The following is a 25978-nucleotide window of genomic DNA, read 5'->3' on the forward strand; positions in this document are numbered from 1 at the left end:
TACAAACAGCAAGCTGAACAAATAATATTTCAAAGGATGAATCTCAGGTTTAGTGCAATTAAACTACTGTCCATAGCAGAGTCTAGAATTCCTGCCTCCAAGACCAACCAAGATTCTTTCTTTCACACATGCTCCATTGTCAGTTCCTTCATTCTTTCATTCCCATGTGTGAGAAGAGCCCTAATAAGAGACGTGTCCCTTTTGGGGTCACTGCTCTCTTAGGGGCACTTACTCTAGCAACTGACACTTACAGGTGCAGGTGGCGCATGCCCTCCAGTGTTGGTGAGACTGTATTGCCTTGGAACAGGCGTGTTGAAAAAGCTGAACCTTATGTAGCAATGCACTCTTTTCTTTATCTTCTTGTCTCTGCACTTATGCTGAAAATCAAGAAAGGAAGGGGCACAGGGCCCAATTCTTCATCCCCCCTTTCTAGCCTACCTGTAGAGCTTCATTTTTATGAATAATGAATTCTTTGTCCTTTGCCTTTTATTAATTTTTAAAGTTATAAATTACTTTCTATTGTTTTAATGATTGAATAATGCAAGAAAATAGCTTTCTGGAGGGGGCACTCAATTGATTTTTGATCACCAGTCGTCTTTTGAATAGGGCACAGAATCTCATTCCTACAGGTACAGGTATGTTCTGTCTAATAGGATGCTAGTCCCTGAGATCAGAGCTTAGATGATAGCATCCAATTAGAGCCTTTTAAAGGTTCACCATTACTCTCCAGATCAGGCCTAAGCGAAAGAAAAGGCTTGACCCAGAGCTGCTTGATATGAGAAAGGGGCCAGTGAACAAGTGTTGACAAACTCTCTCCTCCTGTGGGTATCCTGAATTTCCTAAATATTGTAGTACATAGCCAGTGGATCATTGTGTTCAGAATTTTATTCTGGAGCCCTCTGACACACCCACATGGATGGTCTGTGAGATTTAAATATTACACTGATGTCTGCTTTGCCCAACCTATTCCCATATATTATGATCTTTTCTTTCCTGAGAGTTCATCCAAAAGGTACTTCTCTGGGCCAACAACGACCAGAAAATTAGGAGTTAGAACAAGAGAAAATAGTGAATTTCTACTCTAAGCTGGTCCTAGGGGTCTCTTACCTCATTGCTGTCCAGATGTCTCATAATAATAATTAATACCATTTAATTGGATATATAGAGAGAAGGAATAGAGGGAAGGGGGAAGAAGCAATGTTTATATACTAAAAACTTTCCAGACTGGTTTTAAAAATTATCCTTAGTTTTAAGAGGCACAAGGAATTAAAAAAAAAAATCTATTGCTAGACCATTATAGTGGAACCAAAGCACAGGAAAGCAAAGGAAAAGACTGTAAAGCAGCTGTAACAGAGGAAACCAAAGACAGTGTGTAATCTCTTCAAAAAACGAAAAGTGATTTTTCAATTAAAATCATTTAATGATCAAGGCTACCTTTCAAGAATGAAGGGTGAATTCTGGAAAATTGACAGTAATGGTGGCAGAGTTTATGAATCCCCACATAAAATAAAGAGAGGTGAATCTGATTTTAAAAAAGGTCATAATTGCATGACAGCATTCCCCACCAACAGAGGTGACAAGGCATTATGATGAGTTCCCAAATACAAGAAATAGGACAAAGTACCAAGAGCCATGAGTGTACGCGTGCTATCCATGTCTGTATTAGAAAGCAGAGGGAAGCTGCCGAGCCCCGATGGACCTGAGAACAAGTAAAGCACACGTCAACAAGTATTCACTGGAAAGCAAAGCGACTGCTTACAGTGATAGGAAACTGATCTAATCACAATGACAGGCAGTGGAAGTTTATCAAAGTAAAGGTAAATAGTATTACTACGAATAGATAGAACTTATCCAACAAAAGGGTAACTGATTTTTGTCTAAGTGGAAAATTTAATAATTAAATAAATGACATATTAAAAAGATATGATCCATGGAAATTTTCCTGAATGAGAACAAAAGACAAACTTATAGATCAAATGGTGCCCGTATATAAGGAAAATTGTGAAGGAATAACTACCATTTAGGCATAAGTGATTTCATTATTGAACTTGATTAATTAAGAAGTAACTTTTCAGGCAACCAGGCAAAAGAACAACTAGCTTATTAGGGGAAAATCAGAAATCCAATCACCAACACTTAACTAGAGCCAGACTTTAAAATTTCTCAGGAAAGTGTGTCTTAATAATATTATTCTCAATCAAGTTGTTATTCTAGTGTGAAGCCAAAAATAACTAAGAACTGTAACTTTATGTGTTCTCATCTTTTAAAAAATATACTGGAATGTGAAATTCAGCTAAAAAAGTGTTTTACCAAGTCACATACCCCAGAAAGAGAATATCTATGGTGAAAAAATAGGAATGATTAAGGAACATGCAATATTGTCAAGATATTGCCAAATACTTCTGTAAATTCAATGTAATCTCAACCAAATTTCCATCAGGTTGTGTATGTGCATTCACAGCAGCATTATTCACAATAGTCAAAAACAACTAAATACTGAAACAATCAGTTGATGAATGGATAAAGAAAAAGTGGTATTTCTTTACAATGATACATTATTCAGCAATAAAAAGTAATGAAGTGCCGAGGAATGCCACAACATGGCTGAACCTTGAGCACGTTATGCTAAGTGAAAGAAGCCATTCACAAAAGATCACATAGTATATGATTTCACTTAAATGAAATGCCCAGAATATGCAAATCCATAGAAACAGAAAGTAGATTAGTGGTTGCCTAGGGCTAAGGGTGATGGGAGGATGGAGTGTCATTGCTAAAATATATGAGATTTCCTTTGGGAGTGATGAAAATGTTTTGAAATTCTATAGTGGTACTATTTTAACGACCTGTGACTATACCAAAACAAAAACCTTAATTGTTTACTTTAAAAGGTGAATTTTATGGTATGTGAATTATATCTCAATTTTTAAAATGTTGAGAAAACATACTCATTACAAATATATGTGAAAAAGTGGGATGGGATAGATAATAAAGTTGGCTGGCTACTCTTGATTTTTTTGCCTAATTTCATATTTTTTTTTAAAGCACAAGTCAAAATAGAGTAAATGTCCTAATAATAATTTCTGCTTCCTGGACCTTATAAAGAGCTCAATAAGCAGAAGAAGGAAAATATTCTGCAATTTATTTAATTCAAACAGTTTTTTATAGTATTGGTAAATCTCTATAAATATTATTTTATGCTTCAACAAAAAGTAAGACCTGGAAAGACTTTGAAGACTATTTTCAAATAACATTTTTTCTGTTGTTTATTTGTTAGTCAAGACATTTTAGAGAATTCTCTGACGGTCCAGTGGTTAGGACTCTGTGCTCTCACTGCCGAGGGCCCAGGTTCAATCCCTAGTCGGGGAACTAAGATTCCACAAGCTGCGTGGCACAGCCAAAACAAACAAAAAACAAAAAAAACAGACACAAAACTTCTATACCAGTCATAGGTCCAGTAAAAGATACGACGTATGGACTGTAACTGCAGTCAAATAACCACCAGATGAAGTTCAAAGAAAATATATATATATATATATTTTATTGATAGTTATGTTTTAAATTTTCATTATTTCTTCCCTTTAAAATTCCTATATTGATACCATTCATTACTATTCCCTACTTAAAGAAAGTGATATTAATTCTCTAAAGCAAATATGAAAATTCAAAAAGAGTACAAAGGGCAAAATAAAAATAAACCATCAAAACAATAGAAAACAGAAAACAATGTTACTTCTTACTACACAAAGAAATATATATATATATATATAGTGCTATGTAGAAATTTCAGATAGTTTAGTAACTGGCTTTTTTACATATCAGTTTAGAATATCAATATTCTTCTACAACCCAGTTGTTAATGGCTGAATAGGGTCCAATAGCAATGCTTTTGCCAAAGGCATTGGGACTGCTTTTAATCTTCTAATACTATAAATATTTGTGAGGAGTAAATCTTTGCACATTTATCCTTGTGCACATATCTTATTTTCTTAAGATATATTCCATAAGAGAAATTTCTATATTAAAGGACATATATATTGGCAGGTCATTTTATAAATATTTTCAAATAAACAACTCCAAGTTATATAGTCATGGAAATAGTTTATTAGTTTGTCAATTTCTGGAATTCTTGAAAACTCAGTTAATTACCATGTTTTTAAAATAAATAGTCTCATGTAAATTATGATATCTTACTTCATCATAAATTAAATACAGATCTCATTTTGTATTTATGTAATAACACAATATTTAACAACATATATTATTATGTAACTATTTCTCTTCTTGCTAATTGCCTGCTTACATATTTTGTTTGATTTTTTTGGTGTTTTTCTTATAGAATATTAGAACTAGAAGGAAACTTAGATACATTTACTTCATCATCTTTCATGGATTCACAGAGAAAGTTATTCTCTTTCAATTATAAATAAGAATTCATTAGTAAATAATTTAATATTTCAATAACCTTAACTCACCATTTTGAAACTTTATGGAATAAATCTTTAATCTTTATCAAAAAGTTGTACTCCCCCAAAATCTTCTAGCCTCCTGCAGTTAGCTGGGGCCATATGATTAATTCTGGCCAGTGTACTGAGGGGAGAAGTGATGACTCCAGTTTAAAGCATGTTAGAGCCAGTGCACAACCCTCTAGTTTTTATTTCCCCTGTTGTGGGAAAATAGTAGTCTCTTGTTGATTAAAGGTAGAAACCTGGATTGCTGAGTAATAACATCGAAAACTTGATCTAAGAGAGTTTCTCACTTCTTTTTGAATGTTTAGCCTGAATACAAAGTAAATTTTTATTGTATTACACCAGTACTGTTTTGTGGTTGGTGGTTGCCACAGTGTAGTCTAATCTAACCTGATCTCTCTAAATTAAGAGAGTATTTCCTAATGATTTTGGGTAATAAATCACAATGACCATGCATACCATTTTAGCTTGAATAGTGTGTCCATTGAGAGCAAGTCATTGTAGCCTGGGCTAGTTGGCATTCTGATGGGCCAGATATTGGATATGTACCTTGTCTTGAGGTGAAGGGAATCACCTAATAGAGCCTAGAATGGTTCCTCCCAGGAGAGAATAGTCTTGTTATTAGAAGGAGAATGGTCTTATACTGATAATGAATAGGCAGTAACAGCGAATGACTACTGTTTATATCCTCTAAATACTCTTCCCCATTGTTAGGGGCTGAATTGTGCCCCTGAAAATTTATATGTTGTAGTCCTAACCCACAGCACCTCAGAATGTGACTGTATTTGAGGATAGGGTCTTTAAAGAGATGATTAAGTTAAAATGAACCCATATTAGGATGGGCCTTAATCCAAACTTACAGGTGTCCCTATAAGAAGAGGAAATCTGGACACACCAAGAGACAACAGGAATGTGCTCACACAGAGAAAAGGTCATGTGAGGACACAGTGAGAAGACAGTCATTTGCAAGCCAGAGAGAGAGGCCTCAGGAGAACCCAAATCTGCAGACACCTTGACCTTGGACCTCTAACCTCCAGAACTATGAAAAAATAAATTTCTTTTGTTCAAGCCACCCAATTGGGGGTATTTTGCTATGGCAGCCTGAGCAGACTAATACACTCATACTTAAAAATAAAATTTCCCTAAATAACCTAATGCTACTTTCCCAACATACAACCCAAAACACACTACGCCCTCTTCAAAGTAGGAACTCAAATATCATCCATTCACTGTACCAGTTCCAAGTCAGGAACTCTAGTTAACATGTATTTCTCTGATCAGTTTCAAGTGCTACCTCCTTAGGATCCAGAACCTATAGCTAACTTGAAAGATTTACAGGGAAATTCTAATAATCACTAATCAGTATTAACAAACAGCATTGCTTTGAAATACATAAAGCAAAATACCTTTAGCATATATAAATAAATTCACTGACACGCAATAGTTATGGGAATCTTTTTTTTTTAAAATCAGTTTACTGTTTGTTTATTTATTTATTTATTGGTTGTGTTGGGTCGTCATTGCTGCGTACGGGCTTTTTCTAGTTGTGGCGAGCAGGGACTACTCTCTTGCGGTGTGCGGGCTTCTCATTGTGGTGCCTTCTCTTGTTGCAGAGCACAGGCTCTAGGCACGCAGGCTTCAGTAGTTGCAGCACATGGGCTCAGTAGTTGTGGCTGGTGGGCTCTAGAGCACAGGCTCAGTAGTTGTGGTGCACGGGCTTAGTTGCTCCGCAGCATGTGGGATCTTCCCGGACCAGGGATCAAACTCGTGTCCTCTGAGTTGGCAGGCGGATTCTTAACCACTGCACCACCAGGGAAGTCCAGCTATGGGAATCTTTAACGCATCTCTTTGAAGAATAAAATTGGCAGAAGTGTTGGTGATTATAAATTACATAATCTATATTATACATGTTACAATATATGTATTAAGATGTACTTAATTTGGGATGACATAATTAAGAGATATGTAAGACATGTACTAAATTATGAACATTTCCAGTACAATGTATTTCAGGAATTGATCACTCATTAAAACAGAGTTTGCCAGTCCTTCAGATGGGTTACAGATGTGTTCAGAGATTGATTCTCTCAGCCCACTGTGCAGGTTGGTGACTAGCCTCATCTCTGTTAATCTTTATGTGGCATACAATCATTGGAATTTACTATATATGCCACAACATGAAAATTATTGCAAAAGAATACATAGAAAACCTCAGTAAATTCCAAATGAGTAATTGTTCAGGTTGCATTATCTAACTGGGGTATAATAAAAATTGAAATGGCCATATTTTATCAATCCTTAAGCCTATACATTTTCACATTTTAAATTTTCTGAAATTACAGTCACTTTTAAGAAGTTGCAGCTGCTGGGAAGAGAGTAAGTTATAATGTAGCGGTCAGTTCTTTGTATCTGTGAATTAGACATAGTTTGGAAATAAATTTAACATGGTTGTCTTTTCAATTTAGGTATCTGTAATAGTAATATAATTGGATGTTAAAATGTGACTTCATCTCAGTTTCACTTATGCCTCCAAGAAAAAAATGCACCAACTTCTCTAAGAATTCCAAAGTGAAGTACATTGTCACCAAATCAGGAATAATAATGAAGATTCTGAAAAACTAGTTTGGGGAGACTTAAGTAGTCACCAGTAATCTAGCTTACGAAATACATGGAGAAGCTGAGAGGGGGCTTTTTGAAGGACTGCCAGGGTACAAACAATGCCTACGGACTAGGATGGGAAATGCTTTCCTCTTACCACAAAGTCACAGAACAGGTGTTCAGAGAGATCACTCTAAGAACATAATATGTTTATGTTGAAGCATGGGGTAGAGGTATGAGGGTCTAAAAGAACTGAATTCTGATTTAAGTCTGAGAAATCTAAAGAGCTGGTGACTCCATTTGGTTAGCCTACGGCAAGGGGATACGTAAGTCTGTAATGGGGAAGCTTGACAGTCAAGAGTTCACTGGGGCAAAGGAGGCATGGGTGTTTCCCATTGGCCAGATCTAAGCCATGTAAGGGAGAGAATTGTACTGAATGTCTTTGATAGTGTCCAGTAGAACCCCGTAGAGGGATGAGGCTGCCTCAGCAGCAAGAAACTGGAGATGAACTATCAATGCCTAGGGGCTGAGAAGACGGCTTAGGCAACCAATTGGAGGAGATGGGTTCACCTCATGGTGAGTGGAGGATGGACAGGGTGCTAAAGAATCCATCACCCAACATAGATCAAGTTGACTTTAAACATCTGCTAAACTCAGAGAAGCCAATGCCAAACCACCTCAACAAAACTGGAAGAGTAAGACCCTATCTATTGTTACCTCCTCCTCTTAGGCCAAATTCAACCTTAAAAGAGCCGCCAGAGTAGATGACATGATATGAGTCCACTATACCCCTTTTCATTTCCAGGGGTCTGTCTGTTTTGTTTTGTTTGTTTGTTTACTATTCAAAACTGCTTTGTAGGGTTACATATTATTAGTAGGCACGAGGCAGGATGTAAATGTTGGTAGTTCTTTTCTTTCTTTTTTTTTTGGTTGTGCTGCGCGGCATGCAGGGATCTTAGTGCCCTGACCAGGGATTGAACCTGTGTCTCCTGCAGTGGAAGCACAGAGTCTTAACCACTGCACCACCAGAGAAGTCCCTCAAGGGGTCTGTTTTAAGCATGCCTCAGGAGGGGGATGAAATAAACTTTAAATTAGTTTTAAATGTGGATAACATTGGAATGGGTATTGTTTTTTAAATTTATTTTGTTGAAGTATAGTTGATTTATGATGTTGTACAGCAAAGTGATTCAGCTATACATATATAAACATTCTTTTTCATATTCTTTTTCATTATGGTTTATCACATGATATTAAATATAGTTCCCTGTGCTATACAGTAGGACCTTCTTGTTTATCCATTCTATATATAATAGTTTGCATATGCTAATCCCAGACTCCCAATCCATTCCTCCCCACCCCCCCACCCCCTTGGCAATCACAAGGCTGTTCTCTATGTCTCCGAGTCTGTTTCTGTTTTGTAGAGAAGTTCATTTGTGTCATATTTTAGATTCCTCATATAAGTGATATCATATGGTATTTGTCTTTCTCTTTCTGACATAGTTCACTTAGTATGATAATCTCTAGGTCCATCCATGTTGCTGCAAATGACATTATTTCATTCTTTTTTATGGCTGAGTAGTAGTGTATTTTATATAGGTACAACATCTTCTTTATCCACTCATCTGTCGATGGACATTTAGTTTGTTTCCATGTCTTGGCTATTGTGAAATGAGCTGCTATGAACATAGGGTACATGTATCTTTTTGAATTATAGTTTTGTGCAGATATATGCCCAGGAGTGGGATTGCTGGATCATATGGTAACTCTATTTTTGGTTTTTTAAGGAACCTCCATACTGTTTTCCATAGAGGCTGCACCAATTTACATTCCCACCAACAACAGTGTAGGAGGTTTCCTTTTTCTCCACACCCTCTCCAGCATTTGTTATTTGTAAACTTTTAATGATGGCCATTCTGACCGGTGTGAGGTGGTACCTCATTGTAGTTTTGCTTTGCATTTCTCTAATAATGAGAGATACTGAGCATCTTTTTCATGTGCCTTTTGGCCATCTGTATGTCTTCTTTAGAGAAATGTCTATTTAGGTTTTCTGCCCATTTTTCAATTGGGTTGTTTGGTTTTTTTCTTATTGAGTTATATGAGCTGTTTGTATATTTTGGAAATTAATATCTTGTCAGTCACATCATATGCAAATATTTTCTCCCAGTCCATAGATTGTCTTTTCATTTTGTTTATGGTTTCCTTTGCTGCACAAAAGCTTATAAGTGTGATTGGGTCCCACTTGTTTATTTTCGCTTTAATTTCTATTGCCTTGGGAGATTGACCTAAGAAAACTTTGGTACAATTTGTGTCAGAGAATGTTTTGCTTATGTTCTCTTCTAGGACTTTTAAGGTGTCATGTATTATATGTAAGTAAGTCTTTAAGCCATTTTGAGTTTATTTTTGTGTATGGTGTGAGGGTGTGTTCTAACTTCATTGATTTACATGCAGCTGTCCAACTTTCCCAACACCACTTGCTGAAGGGACTATCTTTTCTCCATTGTATATTCTTGCCTCCTTTGTTGAAGACTAATTGACTAAAAGACTAATGTGTGGGTTTATTTTTGGGCTCTCTATTCTGTTCCATTAATCTATATATCTATCTGTTTTTGTGCCAGTACCATGCTGTTTTGATTACTATAGCTTTGTAGTATTGTCTGCAGTCTGGGAGAGTTATACCTCCTGCTTTGTTCTTTTTCCTCAGGGTTGCTTTGGAAATTCTGGGTCTTTTATGGTTCCATATATATTTTAGGATTATTTGTTCTAGTTCTGGATAATTTGATAGGGATCACATTAAATCTGTAGATTGCTTTGAGTAGTAAGGCCATTTTAACAATATTAATTCTTCCAATCCAAGAGCATGGAATATCTTCCCATTTCTTTGAATCATCTTCAGTTTCCTTTATTAATGTTTTATAGTTCCCAGCATATGTCTTTCACCTCCTTGGTCAGGTTTATTCCTAAGTATTTTTTTAAATGTAATTTTAAAAGGGCTTGTTTTATTTATATTCCCTTTCTGATATTTCATTGTTAGTATAAAGAAATGCAACTGATTTCTGTATGTTAATCTTGTATTCTGCTAGCTTGCTGAATTCGTTTATCAGTTCTAGAAGTTTTTGTGTGGAGGGTTTTCTATATAGAGTATCATGTCATCTGTATATAATGACAGGGTTTTCTGTATAGAGTATAGAAAGGGTTTTCTATATATAGAGAGTATAGGGTTTTCTATATAGAGTATCATGTCATCTATATATAATGACAATTTTATCTCTTCAGAATGGATTTTTGTGAACTAAGCATTTTGTCAATAGAAGTATTTTTAATTGCCTAAAAGTAGATTTAAAAGGCATGGGGCTTGCCTTAGATTTTATTGAAGAGGTAGGGTATAATACTCCTCTAGAGAATGATTTGAAGAGGTGAAAGGGATGCATAAAGATAAAATTGTTTTGATTGTACCCTCGAGTACACTGGCTCTTCCAACGTAGTAGATACATTTCTGATGTTAAATTAGCAATACATGCATGTGGATTTAAAACCACTTAAATTTGAATACCTTAATTTCACTTTAAAATGTCTTTTGAAATATTATACTAATATAGCATTGAAATGAAGAAAATATTTTGTGTAAAGAAGATTGCCTGTTCAATGTCATGATTTAGGGAAATCTTATTCTTATGTGATAATATGCATAGCCCTGCTAAAAGTCTCATAGGGGACTCAAAAGATTCTTCAGTCAGGGAATGTAAGAAGAATTAGATTCAAACCTAGATTATGAATCACATTTATTATCAATATTTTTCCTACAAAATATCCATAATTAAATTGATAGTGCATCTTACAATTATTGACATTTGAGAACGGATGAAATATGTTGGTGAAAACTTTTTTTTAAAAAAAGTATACCACTTGTAAATAAGTGTCATTAAACAGTAAATCAAAAGTACACAGATTATTAGAAATTAGTAATAATAACAATAAATACCAAAACAGGAAGATTGTAGCTGTAGAGGATACTTTTATTATTAATAAGAAAGAAAAAAGAACTTGAATTTCAGCATACAGTTTGTATCAAGAAGGGGAAAATAAAACAAGCAAAAAGTAAGTTAAAAATAAAAGAAGTTAAATAAAGATAAAAAGAAGTTAAAGAATAAAAAGAACTATAGTGGATACAGTTAGCTAAGAGTTCTACCTTCAAGAAAACCAGTAGCATAGGGTAGCCTCTCACCTGTTTAATCTATCAAAGATGATAAGAAAAAAGAAAAACACAAAAATTCAAAATTAGGAATGAGAGTAGCAGTTTAACTAGAGATTTGGTAGCTATTTAAAAGTAAGAGAATATAAATAACTCCATACTAATAAATATGAACATACTCAAATACTTGTAGAAAAAGAAATTGATTACCAAATTAGACTCATAACTTAAAAAACAAAACTGGTTAGTAATCAATGGAAGAATTTTAAAGTGTGTCAAATTATTATCTTCAAATTAAGGACAAAGCATATTTGATCATAAATGTGGTCTTTAGGTCACTTCTGTTTCCAGCCAAAATGGAGTAACAATGACTCTTCTAAAAAACTAGACAAAATATGGGGAACCATAATGTTCAGACAGCTGCACATAAGGCAGTGCAGAACAGTGACTCCTGTGAGAAAGACACAAATCAGGTGAGCCCCATCACTGCCTCAGCTTACTTCCTGGAGAGTTTCTGGCATGCAGTGCAGGGAAAGGGAACCCAGATAGAACCTGGCAGTCTCCTTGAAATAAGAAAAGTGTTAAAAATTTGGGGTGGACGAAATGGCCTCAGTTTGCTTGGCAGAGTAACAGAAAGGACAGAACTACTTGTAGAAAAAAGAACTGAACAGAAGAGAGTGAGCTCAGGAGAGTTTCCCATGAATCTTCATCTGTATGAATACATCACTGTGAGGAAACTAACCAAAAGCCAGGAGGAAATAAACACTGGAAAGGCAATTTAAGTGGGTAAGGAAAAATGGCATTGGAACAATCGAATAGCCACATGTGGGGGAGAAAAGGAGGTTCCTCAATCCATACCATATCATATACAAAAATTAATTTTTTAATGGATCAAATCAAAAGCTAAAATGATAAAACATCTAGAAGAAAACCGGAAAAATGTTACCATAGTTTTGGCAGAGGATGTATGATGCAAAAGCACAAACTATAAAATAGAAATTTAAATAAATTGGACTTAATAAAAACAACCAAACAAGCAAACAAACAAACAAGTTTTGCTCTTCAAAAAAACACTGTTAGAAAGATAAGGCAAGCCAAGAACTGGGAGAAAATACTTGTGAAACATATATACAACAAAGGACTTATATTTAAAATATATCTTCAACTCAATTTCTTTTTTTAAATGGGCACAAAAAGTTGAACAAATAATTTCCTATGAAAGATACAGGGATGGCCAATAAGTCTATGAAAAATGCTCAACTTCATCACTCTTTGGGAAATGCAAAATTAAAACCGAAATGAAATGCCACTACCCATACACTACATATATCTTACAAGTGTTAGCAAGGACCTGACACAACTGGAATGCTTACATACTGCTGCTGGGAATCTAAAGCAGTATAAACAGTTTGGCCGTTTATTTAGAAGCTATTATTTAGAAGCTTCAGTAGTACAAACAAATTGTGATAGTCATACAATAGAATACCATTATTCAGCAATAGGAAACAATAAAGTATGAACAACATGAATGAACCTCAAAATTACTATGCTGTGTTAGAGAAACTAGACAGAAAATAAATAATACATAATTTCATTTATATAAAACTCTAGAAAATGCAAAGTAATCCATAATAACAGAAAGCAAAGTGTTTGTTACCTGGAGAGGAGAGGAAGGGGAAGAAAAGAAGAATTGCAAATGAACAGGGTGAAGCTTTTAGAGATGGTGTATGGTTATTATCTTAATTGTGGTGATGATTTCACATGTGTATACATATGTCAAAACTCTTAAATTGTGACAAAATTGAGGGACCTAGAGGGTATTATGCTAAGTAAAATGTATATTTAGAGTTTATTTTTATTGAAGTATAATTGACTTACAATATTATATTAATTTCAGGCATACCACATAGTGATTCGATATTTTTATACATTATGGAATGATCACCACAATAAGTCTAATAACTATACAAAGTTGTTATAATATTATTGACTATATTCCTATGATGTACATTATATCTCCATGAATTGCTTATTTTATAACTGGAAGTTTGTACCTGTTAATCCCCTTCCCCTATTTCACCCCATTCTACCCCTCCCCACTGGTAACCACCAGGTGGTTCTCTGTATCTATGAGTCTGTTTCTGTTTTGTTATGTTTGTCTAATTGTTTTGTTTTTTAGATCACACATATAAGTGAAATCATACAGTATTTGTCTTTCTCTGACTTATTTCACTTTGAATAATACCCTCTGGGTCCCTCCATGTTGTCAGAAATGGCAAGATTTTATTTTTTATGGCTGAGTAATATTCCATTGTATATATTTATACCACATCTCCTTTATCCATTCATCTATCAGTGGACAGTTAGGTTTCTTCCATATCTTAGCTGCTGTAAATAATGCTGCAGTGAACACTGGGGTGTATATATCTTTTCAAATTAGTGTTTTCATTTTATTCAGAAAAATACCCAGAAGTGTTATTGCTGGATCACATGGTAGTGTTTTGAGGAAGCTCCATAGTGTTTCCCATAGTGGTTGGACAAATTTACATTCCCACCAACAGTACAGGAAAGTTCCCTTTTCTCCACATTGTCACCAAACTTGTTATTTTCTGTCTTTTGGAAAATGGCCATTCTGATGGGTGTGAGGTGATATATCACTGTGGGTTTGGTTTGCATTTCCCTGATGATTATGATATTGAGCATCTTTTCATGTGCTTGTTAGCCATCTGTATGTCTTCTTGGGAAAAATGTCTATTCAAGGCTTCTGCCCATTTTTTAATCAGGTTTTTTTTTGATATTGAGTTATTTGAGTTCTTTATATATTTTGGATATTAACCCCTTATTGGACATATAATTTGCAAATACCTTGCTTTCAATAGGTTGCTTGTTTGTTGTGTTGATCATTCTTTTGCTATGTGAAAGCTTTTTATTTTTTGTTTTTCTTAAATTTATTTTTATTGAAGTATAGTTGATTTACAGTGTGTTAGTTTCAGGTGTAAATCAAAGTGATTCAGTTATGCATATATATATATTTTTTCATATTCTTTTCCCATATAGGTTATTAAATAATTAGTATAGTTCCCTGTGCTATATGGTAGGTCCTTGTTGGTTATCTATTTTATATATAGTAGTGTGTATATGTTAATCTCAAACTTCTAATTTATTGCCCCCCCTTTCCCCTTTGGGAAACTTGGTAACAATAAGTTTGTTTTGGGGTCTATTTCTGTTTTGTAAATAAGTTCATTTGTATCTTTATTTTTAGAGTCCACATAAAAGTGATATCATATGATATTTGTCTTTGTTTGGCTTACTTCACTTAGTACAATAATCTCTAGGTCCATCCATGTTGCTGCAAATGGCGTTATTTCATTCTTTTATATGCCTGAGTAATATTCCATTGTATAAATATACCACATCTTCTTTATCCATTCATCTGTCAATGGACATCTAGGTTGCTTCCATATCTTGGCTGTTGTAAATAGTGCTGCAATGAACATTGGGGTGCATGTAACTTTTCAAATTATGGTTTTCTCTGGATATATACCCAGGAGTGGGATTGCAGGATCTTATGGTAGCTCTATTTTTAGTTTTTTGCAGGAACCTCCATACTGTTCTCCATAGTGGCTGCACCAATTTACATTCCCACCAACAGTGTAAGAGGGTTCCCTTTTCTCCACACCCTCTCCAGCATTTATTATTTGTAGACTTTTTGATGATGGCCATTCTGACTGACTGGTGTGAGGTGATACCTCATTGTAGTTCTGATTTGCACTTCTCTAATAATTAGAGATGTTGAGCATCTTTTCATGTGCCTGTTGACCATCTGTATGTTTTTGGAGAAATGTCTGTTTAGGTCTTCTGCCCACTTTTTTTATTGGGTTGTTAGTTTTTTTGGTGTTGAGTTGTATGAGCTCTTTGTATATTGTGGAGATTAATCCCTTACTGGTCACATCATTTGCAGATATTTTCTCCCATTCTGTAAGTTGTCTTTTCATTTTGTTTATGGTTTCCTTTGATGTGCAAAAACATTTAAGTTCAGTTAGGCTTAGCTTGATGTCATCCCATTTGTTTATTTTTGCTTTTTTCTGCTTGCCTAAGGAGACAGACCCACAAAAATGTTGCTAAGACCAATGTCAAAGAGCATATTGCCTATGTTTTCCTCTAGTAGTTTTATGTTTTTAAGTCTTACATTTAAGTCTTTAAACTATTCTGAGTTTATTTTTGTCTATGGTGTAAGAAAGTGGTCTAGATTCATTCATTTGCATGTAGCTGTCCAGTTTTCCCAACACCATTCATTGAAGAAACTCTTTTCTCTTGTATATTCTTGCCTCCTTTGTCATAAACTTATTGATTATGTAAGTGTGCATTTATTTATAGGCTCTCTATTATGTTCCATTGATCTATGTGTCTGTTTTTGTACCATACTGTTGTGATTACTATTGCTTTGTAGTATAGTTTGAAATCAGAGAATGTGATACCTCCAGCTTTGTTCTTCATTCTCAAGATTTCTTTAGCTATTTGATGTCTTTTGTGGTTACACGCAAATTTTAGAATTATTTGTCCTAGTTCTGTGAAAAATGTCATGGATATTTTGATAGAGATTGCATTGAATCTGTAGATTACCTTGAGTAATATGGTTATTTTAACAATATTAATTCTTCCAGTCCATGAGCACAGTGTATCTTTCTGTTTGTTTGTGTCATCTTCAGTTTCTTTGATCAGTGTCTTACAGTTTTCCAAGTACAAGTCTTTTACCTTCTTGGTTAGATTTATTCCTAGGCATTTTATTCTATTTCATGTGATTGATTGTAAATGGGTTTGTTTCTTGACTGCTCCTTCCGGTAATACATTATTTTGTAGAAATGCAACAGTTTTTTGTATACTAATTTTCTATCCTGTAACTTTACTGAATTCATTTATTAGTTCTAATAGTTTCTTGGTGGAGTCTTTAGGATTTTCTATATATAGCATCATGTCATCTTCAAATAGTGACAGTTTGACCTCTTCCTTTCCAATATGGATGCCTTTTATTTCTTTTTCTTTTCTGATTACTGTGGCTAGGACTTCCAATACTGTGTTGAATAAAAGTGGCCAGAGTGGTCATCCTTGTCTTGTTCCTGAGCTTAAAGGAAAAGCTTTCAGCTTTCCACCATTGAGTATGGTGTATGTGGAGTTTATTTTACATCATTTATACCTCATTAAAACAGAAAAAAACAAAACAAAACAGTACTTTAAACTTTCCAAGGAATTAATAATTTCATTTCTATATAAACTTTTTTAAAGGATGGACAAATGGGCAATTCTACTAGTCATTTTTAAACTAAACATAAATATATAGATGCAAACAATCCAAAATATAATACTAGCACTTAATCTATTATTTAAGAATAATAAATGCATTTTCATCAAGTAGAATTTACTTCAGGAATATCAGAATGTTTCGGTAAAGCAGTACTTTAATAAAGAAAAAAGTAAATAGGTATAATGATAGATGCTAAGAAGACATTAGAAAAACTAAATTTCTCATGATATTCTTAGAAAATTTTAAGAAAAACAAATTCCGATCTTAAACTAAAAATCCAACAATCATTTAAAGCCAAAATATAAAGTCCAGATCAAGATAAAAATTCCAGTTATTCATTCACATGATCCCATAATTTACTGACACTGCAATATTTTAAAAATTTATTATTTCATTCTTAAGGAAAAAAATATGTAATGTCACTTTTAGGCTGACATTGAACAATTATTTACTTTAAAAAGCAAATGACTTCATTATTTACTTAAAAAAACAAGTTAATCTAATTTGTTAATTATCTAGTTTCTTTAGAAGTAATAGGGAAGTTTAATATAGTTTTATACAAATTACACGTATAAAAATTAATAACTATGGTCTCTTGCATCTATATGAGAGTAAGTGGTGCCAGACTAGCTTTCCCAACATAAACAACTAGAATATTGGATTAAATACATGAAACATTTGTTTTAAGACATTAGATTACAGGCAGGACTGTGGACATGAGAAAGCAAACGAACAAAATACGCCTGTGATCTCTCCGGCTTTGTACCTGAAGATACTTTCCAGATACAGTATAGTGAGAACAAACAGAATTGCAGGAGAGACAGACATTGGAATTTGGGGAGAGTTGCTAAGGATGCAGAGGGGAAACTTTGGAGAGGAGCTTCAGAAATCTGCGCGTGATCTCTACTGATAAACTCATCTGACATGTCTTTACAATGGGTACATCTTATTGAAGATAAATTATAACTCAATAAAGGTTAGTTTTAAAATGTAAAACTTTCTTATATACCAACCATAATCTGTTAGACTCTCTAATAGAGAAATTATAATAACCAAAAAAATCAAAATTCTAGGAATTAATTCTAGATGTGCAATATAGAATCTCTTTGATGAAATATACCAAAGAGTTTTGTAGAATATAAAAGATGATTTGAATAAATGAAAGCATATACCATGTTTTTTTTTCTAATCTCAATGTACATAACCAATAGAACTTATGTAAAAAATACAATATTTGTTCCACTTTAAATAAGAACTGATTTCATATATGAAAGAAGTCTTCTTATTTTCAGGTTGTTTTGCAAATTTACATTAACCAATACCCGCTACAGACAAATTACCTTTCCAAAATATACCTAAAAGGGCTCTTTACAGGGTTTGTCTTTTGTAATAGGATTTAGGTATATTAACTGAACATGATACTATAATTCAAAATGAACATTGATAAGGCGAAGGCTTAGAAATCACAAAATTTTTGACAGTTCATGGAAATTGAGTGTATAATTTCATATTTTAATCATTATGTAGCTTATAAATTATATTATGCAGAAGCTTAATAAAAAGGCTAAGAGACTAATAAAAGCTAAGAAATAAAAATGATATACATTATAGCAAATTGTTTATAATATATAAGTACTGCTACTCCTACCCCCTTTCCTTATTTGACATCAATCCCTTGCCTTAAACCCAGCTTGGGTTTAGTCTTTGGAGTGAGCCTTTCACAAATACCTGCATCTTAAATTTCATCAAGCCAATAATAGCAGTAAATCTTTTAAAATAGTTCTAGTTTCATAGCTCAAATGTGTTTCTAATTTGAAATTTCAAGCAGAGAACAGAAATAATTTATTGATCTCCAGTCCCATGCAGGTGTTTCATAGCTAATAGTAAGACTGCATTAAAAGAAATAACCTTAATATTTTATTATTCAAAGTTAAGTGAAAACAAATATTAAATTTTTGGTGCATTACAGGTATCCCTCTTTATCACATATCAATGCTGTGTCTATATGAGGTGTCAGCACCAAAATGAGACAGTTGAACTGCTTCCTAAGAGAAGTAACAGAGTGTTAAGATCTAGCAAATGAGGCAGAGAGAGATGAGGTCTGTGGTGAGACATTGGGAAACTTCAACTCCTATCAAGGAGAAGTAAAAACATAGATAATTTCAAGATAAAAAAATGGGGGATAACCAAAAAAGAACAAATAGACTGGTTCTAGGTCAATGTACCTAGACCAGAAAGAAAATTTTCCAATGGCATCATTTTGTTAAGGCTTTTAGAAGGCCCAAAACTTCCTTCTTTGAATAATTCCACCCTACATAAATAAACCACCCTTTGAACACACTTCTAACTAGGTTATCTGCTTGTGTCTCTATCCTATTGGAATAACTGTAAACATGAGATAGTAAAAAAGGAAAACAATTCATAACTCAAAGATCAATTCCAATGTTTTGTCAGTGCCGGTTTCTTAAAGGGGTGTAGGTATTACTTAAATAAAAATCTGGAATGAGAAATTAATAGTGTTCATAAGCTATGATAGAAAATACCATATTTAGTCCCCAGGAATTGGGAAACTTCATTCATATGCATAGAAGCTTTTGTTTTATAGAAGGATTCAGGAGGTGCTTTCAGTGGGCAATTTCATCTGTGGGCAATAAAAGAGGATGATATAAGAAGTGATATGGCATTTATTTGCATATCTGCCGTATGGACTGAGCTTGACCCCTTTTGGCTGAGGGTCAAAAATTATTAGAACTACTCAAAAGTTCTGTATTTGCGATCTGGGGCACAAGTATATCTACCACATTTCTCAGGATTCAATGAATGACTGAGTTGTTGAGTAGGCACTTATATCTATCTCTATATGGAACCCAGGTTGGGCACCAGGAAGAAAGGAAGCTTTGAAAACATGGAGAGCAAAAACAAGAATCACTGATGATAAAGGAAGATGATGAAGACTTCTCTGGATGGCCTTTCACTTATAAGATACAGAAGAGTAGGAGCTACAGCAGGAGAGAAAATATCACTCCTGAGGTATAAAATAGCTTAGTGCATCAAGGAACTGAAAGAACCATTTTGGCTGGAGCAGAGTGAGGACATAAATTCCATGAAATGAGACATAAGAGGTGGGCAGGAGTCAGATTATGCAGGCCTTGTGGAAATTGTTGAGGGTAGGTGCAATGCACAATAATGAAGAATTATTTACAGAAGTCTGAGGCTTACAGATATAAGCAGGAAAAAACATTATTTTCCTTTGTATCTTCTGCACTATATATACACACCTAATGGAAATGCTTAGTCATCTTGGTCAATTACATACTTTGCTCTTCTGAAAAGTATAATAGTTGAGAACTTCTTAATTAATCAAACTCTATTATATTTGCCTTATTTTAGATATTGCCTGATATAGCTATTGGGCATTCAGAATTATCAATGTAGGTATAATTTTACCACACTTCAAATTGAAGAAGTAAAGCTCTCACTGTTTGCAGATGACATGATACTATACATAGAGAATCCTAAAGATGTTACCAGAAAACTACTAGAGCTAATCAATGAATTTGGTAAAGTAGCAGGGTACAGAATTAATGCACAGAAATCTCTTGCATTCCTATACACTAATGATGAAAAATCTGAAAGAGAAATTAAGGAAACACTCCCATTTACCATTGCAACAAAAAGAATAAAATATCTAGGAATAAACCTACCTAAGGAGACGAAAGACCTGTATGCAGAAAACTATAAGACACTGAAGAAAGAAATTAAAGATGATACAAAGAGACGGAGAGATATACCATGTTCTTGGATTGGAAGAATCAACATTGTGAAAATGACTCTACTACCCAAAGCAATCAACAGATTCAATGCAATCCCTATCAAATTACCACTGGCATTTTTCACAGAACTAGAACAAAAAATTTCACAATTTGTATGGAAACACAAAATACCCCAAGTAGCCAAAGCAATCTTGAGAAAGAAAAACGGAGCTGAAGGAATCAGGCTCCCTGACTTCAGACTATACTACAAAGCTACAGTAATCAAGACAGTTTGGTACTGGCACAAAAACAGAAATATAGATCAATGGAACAGGATAGAAAGCCCAGAGGTAAACCCACGCACATATGGTCACTTTATCTTTGCTAAAGAGGCAAGAATATACAGTGGAGAAAAGACAGCCTCTTCAATAAGTGGTGCTGGGAAAACTGGACAGCTACATGGAAAAGAATGAAATTAGAACACTCCCTAACACCATACACAAAAATAAACTCAAAATGGATTAAAGACCTAAATGTAAGGCCAGACACTATAAAACTCTTAGAGGAAAACATAGGCAGAACACTCTATGACATAAATCACAGCAAGATCCTTTTTGACCCACCTCCTAGAGAAATGGAAATAAAACCAAAAATAAACCAGTGGGACCTAATGAACTTAAAAGCTTCTGCACAGCAAAGGAAACCATAAACAAGACAAAAAGACAGCCCTACAAATGGGAGAAAATATTTGCAAATGAAGCAACTGACAAAGGATTAATCTCCAAAATTTACAAGCAGTTCATGCAGCTCAATATCAAAAAAACAAACAACCCAATCCCAAAATGGGCAGAAGACCTAAATAGACATCTCTCCAAAGAAAATATACAGACTGCCAACAAACACATGAAAGAATGCTCAACATCATTAATCATTAGAGAAATGCAAATCAAAACTACAAGGAGGTATCACCTCACACCGGTCAGAATGGCCATCATCAGAAAATCTACAAACAACAAATGCTGGAGAGGGTGTGGAGAAAAGGGAACCCTCCTGCACTGTTGGTGGGAATGTAAATTGATACAGCCACTATGGAGAACAGTATGGAGGTTCCTTAAAAAACTAAAATTAGAACTACCATACAACCCAGCAATCCCACTACTGGGCATATATCCCGAGAAAGCCATAATTCAAAAAGAGTCATGTACCACAATGTTCACTGCAGCTCTATTTACAATAGCCAGGACATGGAAGCAACCTAAGTGTCCATCGACAGAAGAATGAATAAAGAAGATGTGGTACATATGTACAATAGAATATTACTCAGCCATAAAAAAAAAACGAAATTGAGTTATTTGTAGTGAGGTGGATGGACCTAGAGTCTGTCATACAGAGTGAAGTAAGTCAGAAAGAGAAAAACAAATACCGTATGCTAACACATATATATGGAATCAAAAAAAAAAAAAAAAAGGTTATGAAGAACCTAGGGACAGGATGGGAATAAAGACACAGACCTACTAGAGAATGGACTTGAGGACACGAGGAGGGGGAAGGGTAAGCTGGGACAAAGTCAGAAAGCGGTAGGGACATATATACGCTACCAAATGTAAAATCAATAGCTAGTGGGAGGCAGCCGCATAGCACAGGGAGATCAGCTTGGTGCTTTGTGACCACCTAGAGGGGTGGGATAGGGCGGGTGGGAGGGAGGGAGACACAAGAGAGAAGAGATATGGGGACACATGTATATGTATAAGTGATTCAGTTTGTTATAAAGCAGAAACTAACACACCATTGTAAAGCAATTATACTCCAATAAAGATGTTAAAAAAAAAAAAAAAAAACAAAAAAATTAAAAAAAAAATTTAAAAAGAAATTTTTGAAAGAAAATAAAAATAAAAGTAAATTTTACCATAATTTTAATTAAATATCAAATATATAAATATCTATCATTGTAATCTCTATCAAATCTTATTTCTCCTTATAATCATTCAAATTCCAATGGCCCTTTTGTGTTTTGTGATTTAATAAACCATACTAAAATGTGTATCCTAGTTATACACTTTACCTAATTCATCAGTGCACAAAGTACAAGTGCTCATTCAATAGTTAGACAATTATACCACAGTCTCAAATTTATAGCCAAATATCTACAATTTAAGGAAAGCAGTCCTTTACAATGTGTAATGTTAATCATGCATGAGAATGCTTACAGAGGGCTGAACTATTAAAATTTGTTTCATGTCAGCCCATTAAATGTGTTTCCTTGGTTGAACTGGCAAAGCAACCCATAGAAGAGAACAAAACAGAATAAGGAAATAAAACATCTTGAAATAATTGTTATTCTTTGACAATAATCTGCTTGTAGTATTAACTTCTGTGCTCTACAATGTGATTTTTGTTGACATATTTTTCTGTAGTCTATCACTAGAGAAAATGTTATGTATTAATTACAATTTTATAGTACTGTTTCAAGTTTATAGAATATCTGCAGGTTATGTACTTCATAAGCATAAGTAGTATATTTTTCTTAAACAGATAAATGTGTTTAAATATATACATCTTACTACTTTCAAACACATACAAACCTAAATATACAATTCAAAATTAATAATTGTTTTGCTCAGTTTTTCTAATACTGTCTTAGGATGGTAGAACATTCATACTTGAAGTAATTTAAGAAGTTAATCCAATACTCACATTTTATCAATTAATAAACTATAATCCATAGAAATTAAATAATTTGTCTAATATTATATATTAATCAACTTGCCTATCCTGTGTCAAAACACCCAGTTATTTTTTATTTTATGGTTTTCTGCACATACCCCATTCTTCCCCACCCACTTTTCTTTCCTCTCTGCTCTTTACACAGTTAAGTACATAGCAAAAAGAAATGTCTTAAAAGATAAATGTGATACAAATATTTCTTGCCACAGTCAAGATATTTAAGACATTAAATATTTAAGACATTTGATTTTAGAAAGGAATATGGAGGTAGTTCTATAAGTATATCATCCAAATATATAGGTAATTTGAAACTGTAAAAATTTGCCAAGAAACCATATTTTCATTATTTATCAAAAAATTAAGATGCGCTTAATGTGAGAGGCACTATGTATTTTTCTGGGGATATAAAGGGCAACAAGATAGACATGTTCACTACAGAGTTTATATTAAATGAAGGAGACAAAATAAGTTAAAATTCACTTAAAATTTTTGTATTGTAGTCAATACTGTTTGTGGGCAGGGGGTGGTGGAAAGGTTTGTGGATACTGACTTAGAAAATTAGGAACAACTGGCAAGGCCTTCTTTCTACAGGCTGCTCAGAGAAGCTCTCTCCAAAAGGTGTGTTTTAATGTGAGGCTGAGGACAAATGAACCATGTGAAATGGGGTCAAGAGTGATTTAAGCAGAGGGAAGGGCTTACAGACAGGGGGAAGCCTTGGACATGTTTGATGACCTACTAGTGTCCAGTGCATTTGAAAAGTAGGAAGCAGAAGAGAGATCATCAATGGAAGAGGTACAGAGAACTCATATGGTTTCCTCAAACTCAGTGGTTTCCTCAAAGACCCAATTTTTTTCTTTCCTCAGGCTTATGTTAGGGTAGCCTCCCTAACTCCTCAGAGAGGACCAGAAATAGGAGCCACCACTGTCAATTACTCTTACCATGACTAAGTTGTTTAAATTTTAAATTTTATACAACTTAAATTTTAAACTGTGTAATTGTTTAAATTTTAAAATATGTTGGAACATCTGCAATTTTATTTGATCCTCATATCAACTTTCTGAGGCAGCCAGATCAGGACTTCAAAGTGGCATTTACATAACAGCTGAAGTTTAGGGTGCAAATTTTATCATTATGTATTTTTGTTGTCCACTTAATAACACTGGTCTGGTCAGCTCCTTGTGTTTTTGTACTTTGTTTTCATTTTTTAGTTTAAAATCCCCTTGATTGTAGTGTACAGAGATTTCTACCTTGGGGAGAATCCCTGGTGTCATCAAATATCCTTTGGGTACAGTTTTCAATTGCCACATATGCTTATGTCAGCTGTTTTGGGGACTTTTCCTGACTCTCACATGAAAAATCATTTTTATCTCAGATAAACTCTTTAGATTCCATAAAATTCCCTTGGTTTTACTTTGGAAAGAAAATTTGTGAAATATTCAGTCATATTCTTAGCTGTTCTCTTAGACTCTTCAGGGTGTATGTCCAGAGGGACTCCCCCAGCATAGAGGAATTACTCATTTGGGACCAATGAATGATGAAGCCCATGATTTTCAGCCTGGCACTATGCAGGGGATTCTGTGCTAACACTAGATTCTTCGTTATAATATCTCCCCAAGAAGTTACAAAATAGCAAAGTTCAGGAATTACCCTAATATTTCATAAGTTCTTATATTAATATGAAAAGTAAACAGATAACAATAGTAGAGTCACATAAGAAAACAAGAACCTTTTGACCTTCCCCATGCTGTTATACCTGGATTTGCTAAGTAGAAGAAGGTTATTTTCCTTTATGTTTTTATTCCTACAATTCTGTTTTCCATCAGATGTAAGTAGAACCCTGGAATACATACATACATTTGCTGTCTAGATAAGGCCAGTTTATACACATTCACTTATTAATTTAAACTCGTTTGTGCACCTTCTATTGTGAGTACTATTCTAGATGCTGGGATTACAAAGAAAAATTTATAAAGAAGACAGATCAGAGAATTTGTGCTAGAGGAAAAGATAGATAATTAAAACATGCAAGTAAGCTCTATTTACAATAGCCAGGACATGGAAGCAATCTAAATGTCCATCGACAGATGAATGGATAAAGAAGATGTGGCACATATATACAATGGAATATTACTCAGCCATAAAAAGAAATGAAATGGAGGTATTTGTAATGAGGTGGATGGAGTTAGAGTCTGTCATACAGAGTGAAGTAAGTCAGAAAGAGAAAAACAAATACAGTATGCTAACACATATATACGGAATCTAAGGGAAAAAAAAAAAAAAAAAAAAGGCCATGAAGAACCTAGTGGCAAGACGGGAATAAAGATACAGACCTACTAGAGAATGGACTTGAGGATATGGGGAGGGGGTGGGGTGAGATGTGACAGGGTAAGAGAGTGTCATGGACATATATACACTACCAAATGTAAAATAGATAACTAGTGGGAAGCAGCCGCATAGCACAGGGAGATCAGCTCGGTGCTTTGTGACCACCTAGAGGGATGGGATGGGGAGGGTGGGAGGGAGGGAGATGCAAGAGGGAAGAGAAATGGGAACATATTGTATATGTATAACTGATTCACTTTGTTATAAAGCAGAAGCTAACACACCATTGTAAGGCAATTATACTTCAATAAAGATGTTAAAAAAAAAAAAATGCAAGTAATATAGCCAAATAAGCAACTCTTAAATTAGAATACAGTAAATGCTGCAATGGCCGTATGCACAGGGTAATTTTGAATCACAGAAGAGGTGCCCTTGACCAGACTCTAAGCTAAATCCTGACGTATGAGTGCAATGGACTGAACTGAATATTTGTGTCCCCCCCCAGAATTCATATGTTAAAATCTTAATCCCCAATGTTATAGTATTTGAAGGTGGAGCCTTTCTGAGCTAATTAGGTGTGAGGGTGGAGCCCTCCTGAATAGGATTAGTGTCACCATAAACGGGG

At 34.3% G+C, this 25978-nt stretch overlaps 1 long non-coding RNA gene across 1 annotated transcript in view; it reads right to left on the reverse strand.

Annotated features, from left to right (window-relative positions):
* Window positions 1–566: 566 nt before the first annotated feature.
* The window catches only part of LOC309665088, a 239323-nt gene continuing 213911 nt past the window's right edge, over window positions 567–25978 (reverse strand). Inside the window, exon 3 of the long non-coding RNA XR_014266207.1 lies at window positions 567–1699. This is a non-coding gene — a long non-coding RNA (uncharacterized lncRNA). The remainder of the gene's footprint in view (window positions 1700–25978) is intronic.

This window comes from Balaenoptera physalus (genome assembly GCF_965194825.1).
Source record: "Balaenoptera physalus genome assembly, chromosome: 7".
NCBI lineage: Eukaryota > Metazoa > Chordata > Mammalia > Artiodactyla > Balaenopteridae > Balaenoptera > Balaenoptera physalus.